Genomic DNA, 21,193 nt, shown 5'->3' on the forward strand with positions numbered 1-21,193 from the left:
GACTGAACCCTTACCACCATCATCCATCTGTGATGCGCTGGCACACTTACATAGCAAACACCAAACAAGGCGAGGACAGCCTTCAATCACGTCAATAAGACGGTGAGCTGCGGTCTCCGTTGTAACTGTGGCTCAATTGTTTAGGTTCGTAGAATGGTTTTGGGGCCAAAGAGGGGAGTTGGGGCTGAGGTTGGGGTTTAGGTACGGGGTTATGGGGGGAGTTAGAGGCCAGGTAGGAGCCTAGGCTTCTGCTCCGTGCTCGAAGGCCAGTGACATGGGCCTATGATGGAGGACATCCGGTGAGCACTGTGGATAAGGATGAGGGCTGGGAAACCCCTCCCCTCAGCAGGTCCCAGGATAGGAGTTCTGTGAGGGCAGGAGGCACAAAAGGCCGGTGGTCCCTTAGCTACACCAGTCGGCAAGACCAGAGTTTGAGGCCTGAAGGTTGGGGTCCTCATAATCAGCATCTCGATGTCGAGGCACAACAGTGGAGACCCTGGGTCTGCAGGTCTACTGGGAAAGCCAGAGGCCCAATAATGCAATTGTGCGAGCCCATTGAGGGCTGGAGGTCTGGAGGTGGCCTGTCCTGAGGTTAGGGGACTGTCTGTATGTATGGGTGGGATGGTGGGGAGGGGGGGGGGTGAAAGGATCTGTCCAGCTATTGTTGCTTCATTGCTGTTGTTCTGTGAACATGATGGGCACCTATGTTGACACTGCAATGCCAGACAACATGTTTTCACATTTCCCCCCAGCACATCCTCAGGTTAATAAATACATTTGGCCGCTCACGACCAGACTATGTAACAGTTTCTTCCTCCGAGCTATCAGACTCATCAATACCCAGAGCCTGGACTGACACCTTACTGCCCTGTTGTCATGTCTATTATTTATTGTAATGCCTGCACTGTTTTGTGCACTTTATGCAGTCCTGGGTAGGTCTGTAGTCTAGTGTAGTTTTTTCTGTGTTGTTTTTTATGTAGTTCAGTCTAGTTTTTGTACTGTATCATGTAACACCATGGTCCTGAAAAACCGTTGTCTCATTTTTACTCTGCACTGTAGCAGCAGTTATGGTCGAAATGACAATAAAAGTGACTTGACTTGACTTCTAAAATCTGAATTTGAAAGCGAGAAATGGCCGTATGGGAGAAAGGGCGTTCAAGAGGTAGAAAAGGGAGTCACAAGTCTGGTGAAAAAGTCGTCGGAAATCCCCGGACGAGCAAGCGTCACTGGAGGGGGAAGACAGAAGCAGGGAAATAAAACTCTGTGAAGTGATTCTGCCAAGAAGCAGCTTGCAAGCGCGCTCTCAGCAAGTGTAATTCATTCGTAAATGATGCATTGTAAACTGGGGGGGGGGGGGGGAATAACAGCGATGGTTTCGGCTCACAGTGTCGCCCGTTCGTGGGAAAAGTGCAGCGCTGGAGATCCTGGTGCATAATCGAAGCAAACCCGGAACCGGGACGGGTCCGGGCGGGCGAGCGAGCGACGTGTCAGCGGCGAGCCAGCTGGAGCGGCGGGTCACGTGGGCGGGGCGGGGTGGGCGGGGCCAGTGGCGTCACGCGGCCGGAGTAGCCATGTGCTCGGCGTTCACGTGGCGGAGGCTCCAGCTGGGGTTCGCGCTGCGCAACTCTCGCGTCGGCAGGGCGACGAGCAGTCATCGCTTCCACAATCACGCGTTCGTTCAGTCCGCAGATTAAACCATCGGAAAATGCATCTGCATCGTGGATACCTCCTCCCCCCCCCCCCCCGAAAACTGCATTATTTACCAATCCAGGGAAGCCCTTCCTCATAATAATTAAAACGCCGTACAGGTTATTGCTTCGAACATTTTTTTTTGGAGCTCAGTTTTGTCAATTTTGAAGTCAACTTTGCAAAGGGAGATGAAAAATAACAGCATTGCTCTACGCTGATATTAAGGAACAAAATGGCGGTAGATTTAGCCGTGATCCAGGGAAGGGAAGGGCTGGAACCCGACCGCCCCCGCCTGCCTACTTCTCCATCGCGTGCGTGACAAATGCATTTTAAAACATCTACTGTGCGGGTAGAATACTTATCTTTTTGTCTTTATTTTAGCTGACGCGTGCAAAAGAATTGAGGGAATGTCTGCCCCCTCTGTTTTTAAAATCTATATTTACCTTCAGAATTTGAACTTTGGAAACCCAACCTTCTCTTAAAAAAAACGTTTTGTTTGATCTTAAAACCAGTCTCGTTGGCAATTACAGAAGGAACAAACAAAAAATAAAGAACGCTTTACTTCCCCAAAAGATAATTTTGCGCTTCGTCTCTAGTCTGGAACGCGTACTAAATTTATACTCGGGTGTTTTTCTGTTTGGATGTCGCAGCCTAACCATTTTCTGACTGACTGGAGTATAAGAAAGAAGATGCGGTCTACAATGGAGCTATTCTCTGCAACAGTAACAATACACACTTGGAGTCTGAGAGAGAAAATAAGCAATTAGCTACAATCTCCACAAGCCCTTTAACAGAGCATCCAGGGGGTTATTTTTGTATCAGAGATGTCGGGAAACTCCAGTGGCATTTGGCAAGTCTCAGGACAATGAAGTTTATTATATAACCCAATCCAAGAACATTTTGTGTTAGTGCAGTGACATGAGTGACTCTTACTGGAAGCAGCCAATTCAGTAATCGCGCTGCTAAGAGACAGAATCGGGGACACTCAGTTGCCGGCAATTCCAAATTCACAATATCAAGAACAAGAAGTATTCAAAGCATTCAACAAGTCAGGCGGTGAACAGGAATAAAGTGCTAATGTTTCAGGTCCGTGGATCTGAAATGTTAATTGTTTACCTCACTGATGCTGTGTGACTCGTTGAGTATTTCCAGTTTCTGCAGTTTAAGATAACAATTGTCAAAATGCAAATACTTTTTCAGCGTATTTATTTGGAGATACAGCAAGGTTACAGGCCCTTCCAACCCAATCACACCCATGTGACCTATCAACGTACGGACCTGTACATCTTCCAACTGTAGGAGGAAACCGGAGCACCAGGAGGAAACCCACGCAGTCACGGGGAGAAGCTCATTGCACTCAACAGCAGAACTGAACCTGGGTCACTAGCACTGACATCTACACCAGGGAGCTGCCCACATTACACAATAATAGTTCTAAGCCCACATCTTAAACCCTACACAATCCATTTCAAGCAGAGAGTAGCCATTCTGGGATCATTGCACATTGGGATCAAGGAATTTGTTAGCCTGAAAATTAATCAGCTGGTAAATTCACTTCACTTTTACATCTTCATGCTGGTTTTCAGCCTGAGTTATTTCTAATCAGTAGTTAATGGTGCAGCTGTCAAAACCAGCTGTAATACAAAGCCACACCCCACTTAGAGCCAAGAATAGAAGAAATTGTTCAAAAATTTCAATTGTGATTTATTCTTTATTCCCGAGCACAACAGACTTCACTGCCTTTCCTGACTGAGGTAAGCTGAAGAGGCCATGCGCCAATTAAGAGAACAGCAAGCCCTCAGGAGTGGATGGTGCCCCCAGTGAAGTTCCAAAACCCAGAAGCATAGAGCTCATGAATGCACGGTCATCTGGGAAGGACAGGATATATCAGTGGACCTCAGCAATTCAGATTAATTTATCAAATGCGTGTTGAAACGCGCGGTGAAATGTGCCATTTGCGCATTGACAAGCAGCACACCCAAGGATGTACTGGGGGAAGCCCTCAAGTGTCTCCACACATCCCGGTGCCAACACAGCACGCCCACAACGCTCAGCAACAACATCCTCACAACATTCTACAAAGGATGTATTGAGAGCATCCTGAGCAGCTGCATCACTGCCTGGTTTGGGAATTGCACCGTCTCGGATTGCAAGACCCTGCAGCAGATAGTGAGGTCAGCTGAGAAGATCATCAGGGTCCCTCCTCCCACCATAACAGACATTTACACCACACGCTGCACCTGCAAAGCTAACTGTATTGTGAAGGACCCCACGCACCCCTCACACAAACTCTTCTCCCTCCTGCCATCTGGCAAAAGGTACCGAAGCATTCTGGCTCCCATGATGAGACTGTGCAACAGTTTCTTCCCCCCAAGCCATCAGACTCCTCAATACTCAGAGTCTAGAGTGACATCTACATCATTTATTATTATGTTGTAATTTGTCCTCTACTGTGCCTGTCTTGTTTATTAATTATTGTACTGCCCTGCACTGTTTTGTGTACTTTATGTAGTCCTGTGCAGGTCTGCAGTCTAGTGCAGTTTTTATGTTGTTTTACGTAGTCTAGTGTAGCCTTGTGCTGTCTCACATAGTCTAGTGTAGTTTTGTGTTGTTTCATGTAGCACCAGGGTCCCGGAGGAACGTTGCTTCATTTTCACTGTGTACTGTACCAGCAGCTTATGGTCGAAATGACAATAAACTTGACTTGAACAACAGAGAAAAACAGGAAAGCAAGCTGCTTTCCCATCCACCCCCTCCCTCACAGACAGGCCCCCAACCCAGGACAGACTCCCTCCAGTCCTCCCGTCCATAGCCCCAAGGCTCTCAAACTCACAGGTATCGATCCTCCAACTTCAGACCACCCCAGGACTCACAGATCACAGGTTACACCTTCAATGCTCAACTTACGGACTCGAACAGACCTCCAACTCATGTTCTCAGTATTAACTACTTATTTATTTATTATTTGCACGATTTGTCTTCTTTTTCACATTATTTGTCAGTCTTTACAGTTCCCATAAATTCTACTATATTTATTTTCCTATAAATGCCTGCAAGAAAATGAATCTCAAGGAAGTATACGGTGACATATACATACTTTGATACTAAACTTACTTTGAACTTTGACCAGTTTGACTCAGGCAACATCAGTACCCACCAAGCCAGTTGCACTACTCACACTTAGGTACAAACCATTCAATGCCAATCTCTTCCAGTATTCAGAACAAAGGTAAAAGTAAGTTGTAAGAAGTGCAAAATTTTAAAAAAATAACAGTACCAAATTATAAAGGAGCATTATAATCATGAAATAATGTTCTTTGACTTAACGACAAACACATTGCCCTAGCTTCCCGAGATCAGTTGACAAGTATGTGTACTGGCTCTTTACACTTGCCAAATAATTAAAGTCTAAGGTGCTCCTTTGCCAAAAATAACACAAATAAAATGACATTGCACTAAAAGTAAGCTCGTTCTCATTAAATATTTATTTCAACAACTGCGCCCAATTTAAAATTGGGGAAAGGTCCAAAATGCTCTGAATGTGTATATGATGGGTGGATTCTTCCAATAAGGCTATAAGACATAGGAACCGAATTAAGACATTCAGCACACTGAGTCTGCTGCACCAGTTCCCTCTGAATTCCATTCTCCTACCCTCTCCCTGTAACCTTTCATGCCTTGACTAATGAGGAACATATCAACCTCCGCCTTAAATATACCCAGTGACCTGGCCTCCACTGCCATCTGTGACAACGATTTCCACAGATTCTCCACTCTCTGGCTAAAGAAATTCCTCCTCATCTCCGTTCTAAATGTAAGTCCCTCTTTTCTGAGGTTGTGCCCTATTGTCCTAGATTCCACTACTTTCTGAAACATTCTCTCCACATCCATTCCACCTAGGCCTAGGCCTTTCAACATTCAATAGGTTTCAATGAGATTCCCACCTCACTCTTCTAAATTCCAGTGAGTTCAGGCCCAGAGCCGTCAAACACTCTTCACATAGTAACTCTCTCATTCCCAGAATCATTCTTGTGAACCTCCTCTGAACCCTCTCCAATGTCAGTAGATCCTTTCTTAAATAAGGGGCCCAAAACTGCTCACAATACTCCAAGTGCAGTCTGATCAATGCCTTATAAAGTCTTGGCATTACATCTTTACTTTTATATTCTAGCCCCCTCAAGATCCCTGCCAAGTGGTCTCAGCCCGAAACGTCGACTGTACTTATTTCCATAGATGCTGTTTGGCCTGTTGAGTTCCTCCAGCATTTTGTGTGTGTTGCTGACATTGCATTTGCCTTCCTCACCAGACTCAATCTCAAATTAACCTTTAGGGAATCCTGCACAAGGACTCGCAAGTCTTTTTTGCACCTCGGATTTCTGAATTTCCTCCCATTTAGAAAGTGCTCTACGCTTTCATTCCTTCTACCAAAGTGCGTGACCACACACCTCCAGACACTGTATTCTTTGCCCAATCTGCCCAAGACCTTCTGCAGCCTCCCTGTTTGCTCGACACAACCAGCCCTCCACCTATCTTTCTTCATATTGTCTGCAGCTTCCTTCAATTCCGTCATCCAAACCACTGACATACAACGTAAAAAGAAACGATCCCTGTAGAACTTAATAAAGGCCATTCAGTCAGTAAAAACAGGTCAACGTTGTGAATATTTGTAAGTGCGCGCAGATTTTAAAGAAAAGGTTGGGGAATGGCAAATGAGGGATTTCCCCATCACTCCATTTTTTCTTCTTCAGGAAGGGATGTTATTAATTGTTATATTTTTTAAATTTAGAGATACAGCACGGTAACGCGCCCTTCCAGCCTAATAAGTCCAGGCCCACCTAATTACTCTCCATGTGACCAATCAACCTCATTGGTACATCACTGGAGTGGGGAGGATACTCAAGGAAAGCCACACATTCACAGGGATAACATACAAACTCCTTACAGACAGCGGTGCACTCACACCTGGGTCGCTGGTGCACTAATGGTGTGATGCTAACTGCTAAACAAACCCTTTTCTGGCACCATTACATGGGGAATGTTTTAAGCATGAAAACGGAGTTGTATTAAGAAGAAGATCATAGCGGGGCGGAATTAATGCTCTCAAATCATCATCTGCCAACTGTTTGGTCAGCACGGCAGCGTAATGGTCAGCGCAAAGGGTTACAGCAGCAGCCACCTGGGTTCAATTCCTACCGCTGTTGGTAAGGGGTTTGTACCTTCTCCCTGTGACTGCATGGTTTTCCTCTGGGCACTCCGATTTCCTCACAGATTCCAAAGACAGACAGTTTCATAGATCAATTGGTCACACGAGTGTCAATAGACAGCTCATTGGTCCCAAAGGGCCTGTTACCATGTTGAATCTCTTAACAAAAATATTGCTTAACTGAATCGCTGATTTAACATAATAATTGTGCATTTTTCTAATATATTGAGAGGTATTTGTGCAATACCGTAAAACAGCAATTAATTTTTTTTTAAAAGTTAAAACAAAAATATTTGTTGCATCTGGGGAGAAAAGCATTGCCCCTGGATAACAACCCCCTTTCTTATCTTGCCTGAGCTAATGTGCACAGATCTTCATGTTTGACTTTCACCTATTAAGTTGCAAATTTGAGTACCCACTGGAAGAATCCTCCTCTGTTAATCTGGTTGACACAGTTAAAGCACAAAGGGGGCTGAAATCATGACTAAACAAAAGGCTGTCCCTACAGCTGCACCAACAATCAATAATTCACTTTCACCGAGCTCTGGAACGTGAGTCCGTACCCTTAGCACCAACCCCCACTCGGCACGATTTTCAAAACTGGCCCGAAGACACAAAAGAAGCAATTGCCTTAATAAGCTCTGTTGTCTGCACTCTCCAGAGACAGTTTATTTCCTATTTTACATCTATTTCTTTCTATATAAAAGAGCACCGTCATCACTCCAGTAACAAAGTTGTGCACTCTAAATATTACTTACAGTGCTTACTGCAAAAGTACACTTGCTTCAGCACTGACACCAGGTTCCAGCAGTGCACCGCTTTTTGTTCAGAAAAACACAACACAATTCTGGTTGGCAATTAGGTTATATCAGACAAGTTTCAATACCATGTGAGACAACGGGCCTTAAGCACAAAACTTGCAAAAGAAGTTCCTTTGGCAAGCTGTGCCTTCTATAGAAACCACACTCTTAAGAATAAAAGATCCAGAACAAGACCATGTTCATCAATCCCTCAAAGCAGAAAGGGTGGTTAAGGTGGTGCATGGAGTGTTGGCCTTCATTAGTCGGGAGTTTGAGTGCAAGAGCTGTGGGGTAATATTCTAAGACCCTGGTTAGTCCACACGTGGAGTATTGTGTGCATTTCTGGTCACATCAGTATAGGAAGCACGTGGAAGCTTTAGAGAGGGTGTTGTTGAGTTCCTCTCCAAGTCTTGTGGCACATCAGGCAGCAACCTTTAGCATTTGTACGTTTTTACAAGGCCCAAGTTGCTAGCTTGACACTCAACCTAGCACAGATGGAAAGCATGCAAGGACACTACACCAGCTGTTTAGAGAGGGTGCAGGGGAGATTTACCAGGATGCTACCTGCATTAAAGAACATGTCTTAAAGGATAGATTGTGAGAGTTAGGGCTTTTCTCTTTGGAACAAAGAAGGATGAGAGGAGACTTGATAGAGGTGTACAAGATGATAAGAGATATAGAGTGGACAGCCAGGCACATTTCCCCAGGATGGAAATGGCTAATATGAGGGGCATAATTTTAAGATGACTGGAGAAAATTATAGGCGGTAGATTTTGTTTTTACACAGAGTGGTAGTTGGAAGGCACTGCCAGAGGTGATGATAGAGGCAGATACATTAGGGAGATTTAAGAGACTCTTAGATGGACACATGGATGAAAGAAAAATGGAGGGCTATGAGGAAGGGAGGTATTAGATTGATCTTGGAGTAGGTTAAAACATCGTGGGCTGAAGGGCCTCTACTGCGTAGTACTGTTCTGTGAGATACTGGAAGACAGAGACATCGCCCAAGTTTCCCAGTGAAGGAGTCTAATCAATGATGAAATTGTCGCTGTCTCCGTAGGCCAACACAGGCTTAAGGGTCAACACCTTTGGCCTGTGGCTGCCTGATGTGCCACAAGACTTGGAGAGGAACTCAACAACACCCTCTCTAAAGCTTCCACGTGCTTCCTATACTGATGTGACCAGAAATGCACACAATACTCCACATGTGGACTAACCAGGGTCTTAGAATATTACCCCACAGCTCTTGAACTCAAACTCCCGACTATGAAGACCAAACTCCCTGGCTTTCTGTTTAGACCTAATGGAGAGATACCATCAGCCTGATCTCCACAAAGTCCACCAAATTCATAAACCAGCTGTTATTAGAATCCTCTCCAGGGCCAAATGTCCCAAGAATGATTCCTAATTATGCTTAATTAGTTCCAATGTCCAGGCCATCATGTGATTCAAGACTTGAGACGAGCTTCAAAGAGATTGGTCACTTGAGTGTACCAAGTGATCCAGAAGTGACATCTACTGATATACACAAAACTTGTGGGTGTACTTGGAATGATACTCCACAAAGTTGCCAGGCGGCATAATAGTTTTCTGGTTAGCACAATGCTTTACACTACAGGCGACCCCGTTATAATGTTCTTCCTGTGACCGCATGCATTTCCTCTGGGTTCTTCCAACGCTAGGAATAAATTGGGGGATTGCTGAAAGGGGATGGCTCAAGGGGCCTATTCCACGCTGTACCTCAATAATTAAATAAATTTTTTAAAGAAAGATAGAGTTCCACATCTACAGTACATTGAAGCATAAAGTGAAATGCATTGTTTGTGCCAATGACCAGCACATTCTGGGATTGCGCTGGGGTCAGCCTGGAGGCGTTGGCATGCTTCCACTTGCAGGCTGACCCCACAACTTACTAACCCTAGCCCGCCTGACTTCGAATGTGGGAGGAAGCTGGAAGCCCACGTGGTCACAGGGAGAATGTACAGACTCCTTAAGGACAGTGCTGGAATTGAACCCAGGTTACTGGTGCTGTAATAGCATTTTGCTAACAGCTACTCTACAGTGCTATCTATTCAAATGACCTCACCTCATGATCAGAAGGCAACATGTTTTGGGGCGTCTATTCCCTTATATCTTTAATTGTAATCTTTGATCCACGAATACTGATTTGCTTAGTGTTCCTAGATCCCAGTATATAAGAACTGGTGATGCAGCCTTTTGCTCTTACGCACCAGAATCCTGGAATATTTGACCGACTGTGATATGCCAGACTAGTATTGTGAAATATTTCAAAACACTTCTAAAAACCTACTTTTTAAAAAAAATTTGGATTACTTATTGCCTGGAGATGTTGATTACATTTATATAATTTGGTATATTTGATTACAATTTATTCTGTATAATGTTTGTATTTACTTATGATTTTTAATTTAATTTTGTCTCGTACTTTTAAGACTATTGATTCATCCTTATAATCTATGTCAAGCCCTTTGACCTTGCATCTTAATGATTTGTTGTTGTTCCTCTCCCTGTCCTGCGGTGCGCTGGGCAGAAACTTTGCCATTTCTTTTAGCACCTTTGTTTTTCACGAGGCTGAGTTGCGAGCTCAATGCTCAACCCAGCACGGTTGGAAAGTGTGCTGGCTGGATTCGAACCCAGGACCATTTGGCTCGAAGTCCGGTGTGGATGCCACTACACCACTGGCCAGGCTATCTTAATGTATGAAAGGTAATATATAAATAAAGTTATTATGGGAGGGAGGGAGGGAGGGAGAGAGAGAGAGAGAGAGAGAGGGAGAGAGAGAGGAGAGTGGGGAGGGGGGAGAGGGAGAGAGAGAGTGTGTGTGTGTCTTTTTTTGGGGGGGCGGGGGTGTAGGAAGAACTCTTGTTGACCTAACTTTATTTTATTCTCTGGATCCAATTGAATCAATTTTTTATATAAAAGAAAGTTAGTACATACCTATATTATATGCTGTTTACAAGAAATCAGTCCCTCATTTAGCAGAGCCACACACAAAAGGAAAATACAGTTGTTATCTTACACGGTGATCATGTTTTTGCACATAGTTCTACACCCACACTGCCTGATGGAAGCAATCTGGAAGTAAGGTTGTAAACTAATGCTGGTCGTTGCTGCAAAACACAGCAACATCCTGACTAGAAATAGCAGCATTTTCAACAGATACTGGTCTCTTTCCATAACGCAACTTTCTAAATGATTCAGCAAGTTTATGCTGCAGCTGTAGAGACCTGGAAAGTCTCACATTCGACCCTGAGCCAGTGCTGACTTAGCTCATTTCCACCGAGCTGACAGAAGAATCTTCGCTAAGCGACAAACAACCTGTTAGAGGAACTCAGTGGGCCAAGCAGCACGACTTGAGGTCACGGGTTAAGGGTGAAAGGTGAAATGTTTAAAGGGGAACTTCTTCACTCAGAGGGTGGTGAGAGTGTGGAACGAGCTGCCAGCGCAGGTGGTGGATACGGGGTCGATGTCAACATTTGGATGGATATGCTGATGTGAAGGGTTTGGAGAACTATGGTGTGGGTGCAGGTCAACGGAACTAGGCAGATTAATGATTTGGCATGGACTAGATGGGCCTGCTTTTGTGCTATAATGCTCTATGACTCTATGTTGACTCTCTGCATCAAGACTGTTTGACTCAAAGTGTTGACAATTCCTTCACCCTCCCCTCACAGACACTGCTTGACCCACTGAGTCTCTACAGCCGACTGTTTGTTGCTCCAGATTCCAGCATCTGCTGTCTCTTGCGTCTCCTGTAGATTCTTCACAATAGTTTCTACGTCCCCCGTGTGACGGTTGGCCAGAGATTCTGCTGCAGAAGCCCCATAGTCCCCACCAGAAAAAGGTGAAAGCTGAGCGGAGTGTGGACCGGAGGTTGTTGGGGCAGCCAGAACAATAACACACACCTAGGCTTGAACTGGAGTTTGGAGCGGTCAGAACTGCGATCGACTTCAGAAGCACATTCCACATTATATGTCGCAGAGGTTGAAGTTACTCTTATTCAAAATCTAATGCCTCAGAGAGTGTTGTTCACACTGCTCTACAGAGTGCAGCCAGTATTCCAGCAGACTAATCTGCACTTCTGAGTCTGTATTCTGCCAACTGAAAAGCCAGGGGACGCTTTAATTTTCAATCTAAAGAACAACAGAGATCATTTTCAAATATAGCGACAGAAATGCATTCTGAAATGGTTTTGAAATGTTATAGAGGAAGTAAACACGAAGTCAAAAAGACATGAAAAAAAAGACATGCACGTGCATGTGTGCGTACGTGCAGGTCCGTGTGAAGATGGAGACAGGACAGTGATGAGATTGGATAAGAAATTCCACAGAATGAGACCCAGGCAATTGAAATTAGCAATACCAAAATCATGGGGTTTGACGAGCTGGTGTTCAACAGAATGAATTAGCTGCAGAGACGTATCAAGACCCAAATCAATTAAGTAAATAACTCACAAACAAACTGTCTAATAAACCAAAGAATCTTAAAAAAAAAGAATAAAAATTTCATTCTTGTGCAATGAGAGAGACTTGTAGTTCAATGCTTGTCCAGAACTGTTTTCTGTCTAAACGTCTGGTGTAAAGAGAAATAAAACCATCATCACAAGCACCTTAAATGCAGAACATGGCTGTTTCTGTGTTGACAGATAGATTGGCTTTATTTGTTCCTTGTACATTGAAGCTTACAGTGAATTGCGCTGTTTGCTTCAAATCAAATCAGTGAGGGATTGGGTTGGGCGTCCAGGAAGTGTCGCCGTGCTTCTGGTTCCAACAAAGCATGTCCCCAACTCACTAATCCTAGCTGTATGTCTTTGCAATGTGGGACAAAGCCAGAGGACCTAGAGACAACCCACGTGACCACAGGGAGAACGTACAAACTCCTTATAGACAGCAGCGTGTTGCTAATGTTATGTAATACTCAGTAGGCTAAATTGCTGTCAAGATTAATACTAATCCAATTTTTTTTTAAAATTTCGACATTAATCCAACTTTTACTGCAATTCAAAACTGAATTGAACTCTGTCCCACACCCACAGATTGGTTGCTGCCCTAAAAATGAAATTAAATCTACAGGAAGAACATTCAGATAGAGTCTGTCATACAGCCATCTTGCAGCCTCTTGTATGACTGCATGGCACAATGGCTAGGACAAGATTATAGTGGCATTTGTTGACTGAGACAGTGCAATGTCACTCTGACTTTACGGGACCACAGCTTAGACAGAGTCCAAGTCCAAAGTTTGTAGCATTGAGTTCTATCCAAAGACTTAAGCCAGGTGCATTAGCGCAGATCTAAGGATGTTCTACACAGTCTTTCAAATGAGATATTTAGCCAAGGTCTCACCTGGCTTCTCAGCTGGAAGGAAAAGGAGGATTCCACAGAACTGTCATTGCAGTCATGCCTAATTGTTAAATCACTCAGGCACATCATAAACACAGTTTATCACAAAGCAGTGAAAGGCCCTTTTTGAGTCATCAAAAGGTGGTGCCTCAAAAGGCACCATTTATCATTGACTCCCATCACCCAAGGCATGCCCTTGATACATCTTATTGTCCTGTTTATTATTTATGGTAATGCCTGCACTGTTTTTGTGCACTTTATGCAGTCCTGTGTAGGGCTGTAGTCTAGTGTAGCTTTCACTGTGTTGTTTTTTTAACGTAGTTCAGTCTAGTTTTTGTACTGTGTCATGTAACACCATGGTCCTGAAAAACGTTTTCTCAGTTTTACTATGCACTGTAGCAGCAGTTATGGTCCAAATGACAATAAAAGTGACTTGACTTGACATTCAAGGAAGAGTTATAGGACCCAGAAGACACACACTCTACTTTTTAGGAATGTTCCACCATCAGATTTCTGAATGGACAATGAACTATTTTTTTTTACTCTTGTTTTGCACTACTTTTTAATATATGTTTCTTCTTGTAATTTATAAGTTTTTATTACTAAATATTACAATGTACTGCAGCCACAAAACACCAAATTTCACAGCAAATACCAGTGATATCAAACCCTTATTCTGATTCAGTTTCTGAAATGGTTTTCTGTGTTCCTATCAACACAACCATGGCCACACTTCCATTAATTACTTCATTGGCTTTAACGCACTTGCAACCCTCGGAAGGCATGAACAGAACTACAAATGGAAGTTCTTTCTATATAATAATATTGTACCCAATGTTCAGTCTTGATACTGCAAAGGAGTCAAAAGACTGGCATGTTAAAAGGGATTTGTAGCAATTATGAAATTTATCCAGAATCTGTAAATTGGTGCTGTCTGTCTGCCAACAAACCGATCTGTGAGCAAATTGAATTAATTTGAAGAGTTAAAAGGTAGGAGATCAGCATAGCCAAGCTAACCTGAAACACAAGTTTTATCTAGTGGGGGAAGGGGTTGGACAAAGAGAAGATGAGGGAAAAAAAGGAATCACTTTTTTAAAAATTCCATTTCAATCTAACTTGAGGGATCCCAGGAAATATGCCAAGTCCTATTGAAAACACAAACAGAAACAAAATCCAAGGGCATGCAGTTTGAAAGCTGCCAGTTACCCATGGAATAACTGTGCTGAAATGCAATCGGCCCCCTTTTTGCAACAGTCTCTGCATAAGACATAGGAGCAAAACTAGGCCATTCCATCATGGCTGATTTATCATCTCTCTCAGCTCCATTCTCTTGCCTTCTCCCCATAACCTTTGATGCCCTTATTAATCAAAAACTAACAACCTCCACTTTAAATATACCCAATGACTTGGCCTCCACAGCTGTCCGTGGCAATGAATTCCACAGATTCACCATTGTCTGGCTAAGCAAGTTTCTCCTAATTTCTGTTCTAAAGAAATAGCCTTGTTTCTGAGACTGTTCTCTCTGGTCCTGGACTCCTACACTACTGGAAATATCCTCTCCACATCAATCTATCTAGGCCTTTCAATATTTGATAAGTTTCAATGAGATACCTCCTTATTCTTCTAAACTCCAGTGAGTACTGGCCCATCAAACACTGGATAAGGAACAAACTACTACTGTACATACAGTACTTAAAGCAAATCAGATGTATTAATAAAAACACACAAACTATTGTTTAGCTGAATAATTGATGTAATTAAATGAAATATAGAACAAATTAAAGCAATACCAATAATACAACAGTACTATAAAACTATGTATTGGTTCCTAATAGTTATTGACGGAGGAATTAATTCAGTGTATGCTGCCACATTCTTTTGATTGACTGTAATAGACTGCTTTCATTGCCTTCCTACATAAAGTAGTGTTGAAAACCAACAATAAATTTCCTGGCATCCTGTGTAGTCACTAGCTCAAGTTCAGATGTGTTATCTTCATCACTTTTCTCATCTTTCTATTTCCTGCCTTGGTGTTTTGATATAATGCTTCGATGATTGCATCCTCCATATCTTCATTTTCATTGTTACATTTAAGATGATGTCTGATACCCTCAAATTCTTCGTAGTTCCAAAGTTGTTGAAGTAGTGAAATTGTTTCACTTTCACGCCCAGCTGTTTCTGGCATCTCCTAGACTGAATGCTTGAACAGTTCTGAATTGTCATAAAACACAAGAGATTCTGCAGATGCCGCAAGTCCAAAGAAACACACACGAAATGCTGTAGATGCTGCCTGAGCTGTTGAGTTCCTACAGCACTTAGTGTGCGTTGCTCTGAATTGTCTTGTTGCTCATTTCTCACCAACTATCAATGACAAATTGTACTGCCTCTAAAAGGTTAACCTTTGCCCTCACTTCATTGGCTGTTGAAAATATCAGTAGATTTTCCTCAATTGCTTTGAGAACGTGGTTCACCATTCTGGCAGTTTATCGTGCTGACGAATCAAGCAATTAAGTAGCTTGTTGTCCCAAATAAAATCAGGGAATCCCCGCTATTTTCTCGATTAGTTTTTGTTCTTTGAGTTATCCCAATTAACCAAAGGCCCAATTAACCAGAATCCACTGTATAAGCAAAGACTCTCAGATTTTCATTAATAACATATGTGGTTCATTCATGTCCATTAGGCAGGGTTAACTGGTCCATATGTGACTCCACACATACACATGACAGAGACTGAAAATGTTTAGCAAGCTCCTCAGCTTGAGGGCAGTAAGGGGAAGTGACATAAACACTAGCTATACGTGTATCCCAAAGTGTACAAATTAAAATCTAAATTGCACTTTTCATGGTTTTAAGAGATAACTATTAATTTGAAAAATTACTTAAACTTGTGACTTGCTCTGAAGCAAGACCAAGTACACTTTATTAACATCTGCTTCAAACTCTTGCAGAACCATTCCTGATCATCTCCCAGTCAGCATACAATTATCAGCACGATCATACCTCTTAACCCTCATAACACCACTCGCCAGCACAGTTACAATCTGTAGTCTGACTAGAATGATTCACACTGACGTGTCAGGCACCTGAAGATTGTAAAGCAGATAAAGGATAATAACACTATAAAGTTACACTGCACAATAACCAAGTAAAAGAAAGAATTTATTCTCAGAGTCATAGATCATGGAAACAGGCCCTTTGGCCCATCTTGTCAATGCCAACTGTATTGCCCAGTGAGCTAGTCCCATCTGTCCATGTTTGACCCATAGCCCTCAAAACTACTTCTGACCATAAGGCTCTCCTCTCCTGTCTCGTCCACGAAACTTCTCCTCTCCATGAAATCTCTCCCCTCCTCCCCATGAAGCCTCTCCCCTTCTCTCTATGACACGTCTCCCCTCCCCTCCTGCCCATGACACCTCTTTCCTCCTCTCTACGACACCTCCTCTCCATGAAACCTCTTCCCTCCTGTCCATGACACCTCTCTCCTCCTCTCCACGACACCGCTCCTCTCCTCTCAAAGACACACCTCCCCTCCTCTCTACGACACCTCTCCCCTCCTCTCTATGACACCTCTCCTGTCCATGACACCTCTCTCCTCCTCTCCACGACACCGCTCCTCTCCTCTCAAAGACACACCTCCCCTCCTCTCTACGACACCCCTCCCCTCCTCTCTATGACACCCCTCCCCTCCTCTCTATGACACCTCTCCTGTCCATGACACCTCTCTCCTCCTCTCCATGACACCGCTCCTCTCCTCTCAAAGACACACCTCCCCTCCTCTCTACGACACCTCTCCCCTCCTCTCCATGACACCTCTCCCCTCCTCTCTATGACACACCTCCCCTCCTCTCTATGACACCTCTCCTGTCCATGACACCTCTCCCCTCCTCTCCATGACACCTCTCCCCTCCTCTCTATGACACACCTCCCCTCCTCTCTATGACACCTCTCCTGTCCATGACACCTCTCCCCTCCTCTCTATGACACCTCTCCTGTCCATGACACCTCTCCTCTCCATGACACCGCTCCTCTCCTCTCAAAGACACACCTCCCCTCCTCTCTATGACACCTCTCCTCTCCATGAAACCGCTCCTCTCCTCTCAAAGACACCCCTCCCCTCCTCTCTACGACACCCCTCCCCTCCTCTCTATGACACCTCTCCTGTCCATGACACCTCTCTCCTCCTCTCCACGACACCTCTCCTGTCCATGATAGATTTTCAAAATAATGCTAACGTGCCAACCTCAACCACTGTTTCTGCCTGCACTTTCTAAAGTACGTCCTTTGAACGAAGCTGCCCGTGATGCCCTTTTAAATCTCTCACCTCTGATCCCAATCCCGCACATTTTGATGTTTCTCAGTACATCATTTGTGGAGGACAAAAGAAGGCAGATAAAAAGAGAGAGTGCCGAAAATACTCCCTCTGCAAGTCAGGCCAAATATGTGCAGAAGGAAGCACAGGTAACATCATAGACACCTTCAACAATGTGTCTACATTACATACCGAAGCCCCAAAGTGCTGTCAGAACACAAAAGCTTCTAAGACAACAAAGTTACCACTGAGACGAGCTAAAATTATTGTGAGTTAGGGTAATGACATCAGAAATTAAAGTGAAATAGTATTTCAGGATTTCAAAAAAAAAACACCGATTACAAAAGAAAATGTGAGGAAATATTACAAAGAAATTACAATAGTTGCTGTTTTATTGTGGGTTTGACACATGGTGCTTACATAACAGCAGCTACTGCAATATGGTGGCAGGGTGGGGATACGTCTCTACCAAAGGAGGTGTAAGGTGCTCCTTCCCTCCGCTAGCCTGCAGGTCACCCTAGGGCAAGGTGTAGCACCTGCTTTAGTCCTTTGATCGGGGTCATGTGAAGCCACGTGAGCAGGTGGTGGATGGTCATCTGAGCAGCTGGTGCCTATCACAAGTCCTGGTTATATGACCACTGACGCCAGGCAGACAATCTCTGAACAGTATTGATAATATCTGGGGTCACCCGTCTTGTAAAGACATTGCCCAGAAGAAGGCAATGACAAACCACTTCTGTAGAAAAAATTTGCCAAAAACAATCATGGTCATGGAAGGACCATGATCAACCATGTCATACGACATGGCGCATAATGAATGACCAGTTGACAGTTCTTCGATGGGAAATGTGAAAAAATCATTTCCATTTTAGACTTCTGTGATAATTTGGGACTTATTGTAGATCAAAATTAAAACCCAGTTTATCTGCCTTAGAAGATTTTAATATTTAATTAAAAGAACAGCAAAGGATAAACAGCAAAAAAGGAAATTGCACACCAAGGTATTAGAAAACATTACACCATTCAAGATGCAAATTATTCTAAGAACAACATAAAGTTGGTCATAATGAAGAATCATAAAAAGTCAAAAAAAGTGGAGCTACTTCTAATACAGCACGATCCAAAGTAGTATTGGATCAACCTAAAATAATACATTCTTTATATAAGACAAGAGTACAATTTTTCACTGTACTTTGGTACACACGATAATAAGAAACCAATTACTTATTCAAGAAGTACTGTAGTGACTGCTAAACACTCGGGGTATCCCAAGACGGAGGATAGATACTTTCTAAATGCCAGTGCATTCTTTTAATGTTTAAGTTGATGAAATGGACCATTCATTTCCAAACTATGTATTATTGGACAATTTATCTCACTTATGTAACAATAATGCAGGACTCCTTAGAAAATTTTCCTCCTCTTAGAAGCTTAGAGAAATGAGTGATTTGATGCTGTGAATTACTGCCTTCCCACATTCCCAACCCTCTGTTACCTCAGCACAAGAAAACAATCATCTTGAAGGAAAGGAAGACTTGCAGTTCTACAACATGTTTCATGTAACTTTCAGGATGTCCAGAAACATTTTCCCCTCATAAACTGTCAACTGTAGGAGCTGCAGTAATGTGGAAAACACTGCAGCCAATTTGCTTACAGGAAGCACAACGTGACAACAGCTTAATAAAAACACAAAATGCTGGCAGAACTCAGCAGGCCAGACAGCATCTATGGGAGGAGGTAGTGACGACGCTTCAGGAGTGATGAAGGGTTTCGGCCCGAAACGTTGTCACTACTGTGGTAAACTATGTGAAAACCTGTCTGGACACGCCCCTCTGCTGACTGCTCCTGTGGCTCCTCCCACAGACCCCCCGCTGACTGCTCCTGTGGCTCCTCCCACAGACCCCTGCTGACTGCTCCTGTGGCTCCTCCCACATACCCCTGCTGACTGCTCCTGTGACTCCTCCCACAGACCCCTGCTGACAGCTCCTGTGGCTCCTCCCACAGACCCCTGCTGACTGCTCCTGTGGCTCCTCCCACAGACCCCCTGCTGACTGCTCCTGTGGCTCCTCCCACAGACCCCCCCCTGACTGCTCCTGTGGCTCCTCCCACAGACCCCCGCTGACTGCTCCTGTGGCTCCTCCCACAGACCCCTGCTGACTGCTCCTGTGGCTCCTCCCACATACCCCTGCTGACTGCTCCTGTGGCTCCTCCCACAGACCCCTGCTGACTGCTCCTGTGGCTCCTCCCACAGACCCCCCCCCGACTGCTCCTGTGGCTCCTCCCACAGACCCCCTGCTGACTGCTCCTGTGGCTCCTCCCACAGACCCCCCCCTGACTGCTCCTGTGGCTCCTCCCACAGACCCCCTGCTGACTGCTCCTGTGGCTCCTCCCACAGACCCCCCCTGACTGCTCCTGTGGCTCCTCCCACAGACCCCCTGCTGACTGCTCCTGTGGCTCCTCCCACAGACCCCCCCCCGCTGACTGCTCCTGTGGCTCCTCCCACAGACCCCCTGCTGACTGCTCCTGTGGCTCCTCCCACAGACCCCCCCCCTGACTGCTCCTGTGGCTCCTCCCACAGACCCCCTGCTGACTGCTCCTGTGGCTCCTCCCACAGACCCCCCCTGACTGCTCCTGTGGCTCCTCCCACAGACCCCTGCTGACTGCTCCTGTGGCTCCTCCCACAGACCCCTGTGTAAAGGCGATTGGGGCACTGCTCCTCCCTCAGTCTCCAAGATGTTGTGGTCACGTTTGCAGCTAATAAAAGCCTATTGTTTGCCTCCCATCTCCAAGAGTTATTGATGGTGCATCAACTACCTCGTCCCATAGATGCTGTCTGGCCTGCTGAGTTCTGCCAGCATTTTGTGTTTTTATTTATTTCCAGCATCTGCAGATTCACTCGTGTGACAACAGCTTAGTCTGCTTTCTTTGGCTTGAAGCAGGCTCATATGTGGATGCAGGGTAACAACTTCCTTGTCCTTTGACATTAGTATCCTTCTGAATGGATGATATTAGGTTAACATCCCAACTACAAGGTAACATTTCTGAGAGTGCATCTTTCCTCTGTACTGCACTAGAGATAAAGTGACCCTTTTTGTGGCAATAAAAAATGGTGTCCAATTCTCCTCTGTAGGACTTGAAAGCACCATCTTCTTAATAAGAGTCAACAGTGCTACCAACTAAACAGTTACCATGACAATAATCTTGTGGTCAATTGTCTAGATCCCTTAGTAAGAATAAGCTTTAATTCTCACAATCAACATTGGACTCTCTTCCTTCTATTAAAATTTGGGCATTTCTGAAAGTGTCTTCTGGAAGCCAATTTGAGAGTGGCTAAATCCATTCCACTGGGGCTCACTATAGACAGGAGGGACATGAGACTAACCAAAATGGATGAAAGGCCAATCAATGAATGTACAGGGGCAGTCTATACATGAAAGAAGTTTTATTTGTTTTTCTACAAGTAAGATAATGTATACAGTGTACAGTGGGGGGGGGGCACAGTAGGGTAGTGGTTAGCGACCCAGGTTCAATTCCCACCACTGTCTGTAAGGAGTTTGTGCATTCTCCCTATGACCGTGTGGGTTTCCACCAGGTGCTCTAGTTTCCTCCCGCAGTCCGTAGCCATACCAGTTGGTAGGTTAACTGGTCGTTGTAAATTGTCCTGTGACAATTAGGGTTAAATTGGGGATTGCTGGGTGGTACGGCTGGAAAGTCCAGAAGGGCCAATTCCGCACTGCATCTCAATGAATAAATACACTGGTTGTTTATAAGGGGGTTTCATCTGTGCCTTAAAACAGGAGGTGAGGAGTTTACTCCGAATAACATTCATGTT

The 21,193-nt window shown here is 44.4% G+C and overlaps 1 protein-coding gene and 1 long non-coding RNA gene across 2 annotated transcripts in view; one reads left to right on the plus strand and one right to left on the minus strand.

The window, feature by feature from the left end:
- mnta (MAX network transcriptional repressor a) overlaps window positions 1-21,193 on the minus strand; it is a 178,685-nt gene that overhangs the window by 114,375 nt on the left and 43,117 nt on the right. The gene's annotated exons all lie outside the window — the stretch shown is intronic.
- Window positions 10,154-12,328, plus strand: LOC140731652 (uncharacterized). The gene is made up of 2 exons (XR_012099884.1): window positions 10,154-10,419; window positions 11,388-12,328. It is a non-coding gene; the product is annotated as an uncharacterized lncRNA (long non-coding RNA).

Source organism: Hemitrygon akajei, chromosome 8, assembly GCF_048418815.1.
Source record: "Hemitrygon akajei chromosome 8, sHemAka1.3, whole genome shotgun sequence".
In the NCBI taxonomy this organism is placed as follows: domain Eukaryota; kingdom Metazoa; phylum Chordata; class Chondrichthyes; order Myliobatiformes; family Dasyatidae; genus Hemitrygon; species Hemitrygon akajei.